The 5,264-nt window shown below is 36.1% G+C and overlaps 1 long non-coding RNA gene across 1 annotated transcript; it reads left to right on the top strand.

The window, feature by feature from the left end:
- Window positions 1-538: 538 nt before the first annotated feature.
- On the top strand, window positions 539-3,311 carry LOC126717829 (uncharacterized). Its single transcript, XR_007652756.1, has 2 exons — window positions 539-855; window positions 2,306-3,311. It is a non-coding gene; the product is annotated as an uncharacterized LOC126717829 (long non-coding RNA).
- Window positions 3,312-5,264: the final 1,953 nt, after the last annotated feature.

Below are 5,264 nucleotides of genomic sequence, written 5' to 3' on the forward strand. Positions count from 1 at the left end.
TAGGGTTTAGGCTTAGATGAACACATGAACATGCATTGATGTATAAGTGGTGTGGTGCTATGATGCAGCGAGGTAAGTGATGGCATGTACATGCATATGAGTATGAATATACATGCTTAACATGACAAACTTGTTCGCTGGTTGAATATAATATACATGATGATGGATATGTGAATGTAGCTATGATAAACATGGTTGATACTCTATGCCTACTACCTTTAAATGATGTAAGGATATACTTGCTACCCTTGTGTTACATAGGGCCTGTTTGGTAAGTGATTTCAAACAAAAGTTTTCAGTGTTTAAACACAGAAAACTATGGGCCTACAAAAAAATGTGTTTAGTAAGAGTGTTTGAGTTACGATTTTCATTTTAGAGTATTTGAACACTCTATTTAGAGAACTCAACCATACCAGTTTTTAGTTTTCAAATAATATTGCTTAATGGCATTTTTGTGAATATGTTAAAAAATGTAGGTCTCACTTGATAAGACTACACGTAACAGACACTTTTTGGACTCAGCTTCCTTCTCTTTCTCCCTCATGCCTCCAGCCTTCTTTTTCTCTTTCTTTTTCCTCCCATTGCTTTCACGCCTACTAGAACCTTCCCTATCTACCAATGACTCGTTCTCATTATAAATCTTCAAATTCAATTTCTACTTCAAATCTATCACAAATCCTTCCCAGCTTTCTTTCAAATTCATCCTTACTTTCTCTCAAATCACATAAATCCAAATCTTCCCCTCAATTGCTTCTATAAACCTCATTAATCCTTATAATCCCTCAGCCACAACTTATTATATTGGAATCAGATACAACATCTTCGTCAGCCTCAATTCTGCTTGACACAGTCACTGTGAGTTGTTTCTCTCTTCAACTTTTTCATTGGGGTTTAAGTAGTTTATAATAGTGTTCAATATTTATGTGTTTATTTGAATTTCTCTACAATTTAATGGGTGTTGTATTAAAATTTTTTGGGTTTTATGGATTGCTAGTGAACTATACTTCTTGTTCCCGACTAGATTTTTTGTTTTATTTTGTTATATATGATTTTTTTTGGTTATGTATGTTTATTAGTTAACACTTAACGGGCTAGAATGAGTATAAAAAAAATTACATGATTCTAGTATATTTTTGTCTTCCGCTTTTGTTGTTCATGTATAGGTTTTATATATATATATATTATGTTTAAATCTTACATCTTCAAATTAGCCTTACTCTACCCTTTTGTTATGTACGAATTTTACATGTTTTTTTTAATGTATGTTTATGTTTTAACAAGCTACTATGAGTATAAAAAAAAAGTGATATATGCTTCTAGAATATTTTGCGGTGTTCCTCTATTGTTATTCCTATACAGGTTTCTGTTTTCTTTTATAATGTATGAATTTTACATATTGGAATTATCCTTGATCTTTTGTTATGTACAAATTTTACATGTTTATTTTTTTAATGTATGTTTACTAATTAACAGGCTACTATGAGTAAAACAAAAGGCTCCCAACTTCTAGTATATTTTGTCTTTCTCTATATACTAAATTCATTAATAAATAAATAAATAACTCTAAAAGAGACCAACAAAAAATTAATTACAATCAAACTGACATAGTTATGTAGCTCACAAAAATGTGTGTGTATATATATATTAATAGTTTAATTTGAATAAAACTAAAAGGACCATTCGATAATGAACCTTTAATCTCATATTTCACACTTCGGCACATTATGCTTGATTCTCAAAATTCATCCATGAACTAGAACCAATATATAAATCTCTGATATAGTTTATATGGGAATTATTTTGTGTTAAAATATTCGAATAATTGGGAATATTTTAGAGGTATACAATTGGATATTGGTTAAGTATGTGGAACTTTTATGCCATTAGAGGCTAATGCATCAAGCGACATTGAAGATAGGAAATCATAACCTCCCCCTATTGAGAAGCATTGATGTGTTGGTTGAAGGAAAACTTGAAGAGAACATGTCAAAAGGAGTGTTTAAGAAAGGTCTTTGGAGTTTTATTCAAAAACAGTTTAACCGACATGGTAATAAAAACTACCATAAAGACCAACTAAGGCAGAAATTTCAAATGCTGAAGGTTAGACATCGTGTATTTTCTGAGCTAATAGGACGTTCAGGGATGGTTTGGGATTCTCATACAAAGAAAGTGATAGGAAGTGAAGAGGCTTAGGCAAACGCAATTGTCGTAAGTGTTATATGTGTACACAATAATTTTAATGTTGAATTCTTGTCTACTTAGATAAGTATTATGTGTTTAACTCGCTATTTATGCTTGTTGATAGGCCAACCTTAAATGAAAGGAATTTCAAAAAAAAAATGATAAGGGCCTTGATCACTATGACTTTTTTGGGAAAACTTTTCAACACAAGCACTGCAACTAGATTCCTTCAAATTTTATCAGCCCAACCAGCCCCAAATAGTGATGAAGAACGAGAGCTAGATGAGGGATTTTGTATCTGCTGGAGTACATGCGCAGTTGGATGTTGATAGTAGAGATGACATAGAGGAGCTGCCCACACCAGTTGAGAAGCAAAACAAGCATGCTGACAAGCATGTAGCCTACCCAGAGCAGTCCAAGGGAAAGAAGAAGAAAAGAGAGACTCTCAGTGAGATGACTAAGGCTATCAAAGGCTTCATGGAAATGTCAAAAGGCAAGACTCCTAGCTAATGAGAGTCGAAAGCAAACATTTGTGAACACCGGTGAGTCTTTTGTGGGGGATGATAGGTTTCTCACTAACAAACTTGTTGAAGTGCTCAACTTATATGATCACTTAGATAATTTGACTCACTACAAGGTCTAAAGGAACTCTTTAATACCGAGGCAAGGCTCCTGGCTAATGAGAGTCGAAAGCAAACAACATTTGTAAACACCGGTGAGTCTTTTGTGGGGAATGATAGGTTTTCCATTGACAAAGCTGTTGAAGTGCTCAACTCATATGATCACTTAGATAATTTCACCCACTACAAGGTTCTAAAGGAACTCTTTAATACCAAGTCTAGGACTGTTTTTATTTCCATAAATCCGAAAAGGAGAAGATCTTGGATGGAGTTGATTGGGAATGGATACTAGGCAGGAATGCTTGTGTTGAAATAGTGGCATTAAATTGGGTTTGTTTGTGTTGAGTTTGCTTTGTTTTGTTATTATGTATCGGGTTTGTTTGGTACTGTGCCACATGTTTTGGATACAATGGTATTGGTTATGTTTTTAGTGCGTGGCAAAATATGTTTTTATGTTGTAATGAACTAAGTGCTTTTGGGGATTTATATATGGTATGCACTCTTTATATATATTATTGTGGACCTATTGATGTTATGTTACAGTTGGAATCATAGTTTTAAAAACCAGACCGGATTGGCCAATTCAACCATTTCAACCAGGAACCAAACCTTAATCCGGTCCGAATATTAATAAAAACCAAAAATGAGAGGAAAATCGCAAAAAACTGGAAACTGCTGGTTCAACCGACAAAACCGAAAACTGGTATGATTAAACCAATTTTAAGCGGTTCTTCACAAAAACTTCAATGTTGTGTTAAAAGTAAATAAATAAATAAGAGAGAGAGAGAGAGAGAGAGAGATCTTGTTTTAGATGTAAGAAGAAGAGAGATTTTGATTTTGAAAATGATCTCAAGCCTAAAGTGGTGAAGCCTAAGCCACCCAAAGTGACCCAAAAACATTAGATTTGATCACTGTTGAAGCTCAAAGACGAAGCAGATTTACAATGATTTGATCACTGTTGAAGGCTCTCTTTACTGCTCTTGCTCATGCCCATGTTAAGACGATGCTGTATGATCTTCCTATCAATTTTGGGCATATCCTCATGTTTCTGTGCGAAAACATCTTGGTTTGCCCTTAAGAAGGAAATCATCTTCTCTTTCTCTAGAGTTGGGAGTGTTAATCCTATCTTCAATACCTTCGTTGAATCTCCTAGGATGATCTCAACTTCTTGTGGTGTTTTTGACATTTCGAGGATGGGCTCTGGTTCATTGATCACCCACGTGTGGTTCTCCTCAGATGCTAAGGCAACTTGGTAGCACTCTCTTGCCAGAACTTGGTCTCCTCTGATTTCTCCTACTCCATGGGTTGTTGGAAACTTCACATTCAAGTAATATGTTGACGTTGCTGCTCTTAGCCTGTTGAGTGCAGGTCTTCCCAAGATAATATTGTATGTTGAAGGGTAATCAACTATATGGAAATCAATTTCCTTAGTGACCTATGCTAGGTAAGTGCCTACAATCACAGTTAGAATGACGATTCCCCTAGGGACGATTCTATCCCTTGTGAAGCTTACCAGAGACGAGGTGAAAGGCCTAATCCTTTTCTTATCCAGTTTCATCTGCTGAAACGTAGGCAAGTAGATGATATTTGCTGAGCTTCCGTTGTCAATGAGCACCTGATGGATGTTGAATTCTTCTACTCTGAGCATAATTACCGGTGAATCATCATGGGGTTGCCTGATGCCGCGACCATCTCTCTCTAAGAAAATTATATCAAGTTCGTCATTCCTTGGCATCTTCACTGGAGGGAGCCATGAATGGACACTATTTTTTTCTCTTTCATGGGCCATTTTTAGGGACTTCAGCGTTCTACCTGCCATTAATCCTCTCGAGATCGTCTTTATCTCTCCTGCAAGAGGTTTGCTATCTCTTGTTTCTTGATTTCTATCTTTATCGTCCTTCCGTTGGTATCTGTAGGGCTCCATTTTCCTGACATACTTCTGTAACTCTTCTTGCCAAATTAAAGTCCCCACCTGATCTTTCAAATGTCTACACTCGTCGGTGCAATACCCATGGTCCTGATGGAACCTACATTACTTGCTCTTGTCTCTTTTTTCTACTGGAGAACTGATTAGTTTCGGCCATTGCAAGGAGGGATCATCCCTTATCTACATAAGGAGCTGCTCAATTGGCATTATTAGAGGAGTAAAGTTAGTGAATTTTGGCTTCCTGTCCGGAATTTCATTCTTTTTCCCTGTGCTCTGCCCAACACTTCGCATCTCTTTCTTCTTATCGTGATTACTGCTTGTTCCTTCATCTCTCTTCCTTTTTCCTTTCATTTCTTTTGCAAGCACCGCATCTTCTGTATTCATGTACTTCTAAGCTTTTCGAAGCAACTCCGCGACTGTTTTTGGTGGACTTTTAGTGATTGAGAAGAAGAAATCCCTAGGCAGCAACCCTGCTTGGAAAGTTGTTAGGATGACTTGATCTTCAACTTCGTCTACCTGCAATAGCTCCTTATTGA

The sequence above is a fragment of the Quercus robur genome, chromosome 3, assembly GCF_932294415.1.
Source record: "Quercus robur chromosome 3, dhQueRobu3.1, whole genome shotgun sequence".
NCBI lineage: Eukaryota > Viridiplantae > Streptophyta > Magnoliopsida > Fagales > Fagaceae > Quercus > Quercus robur.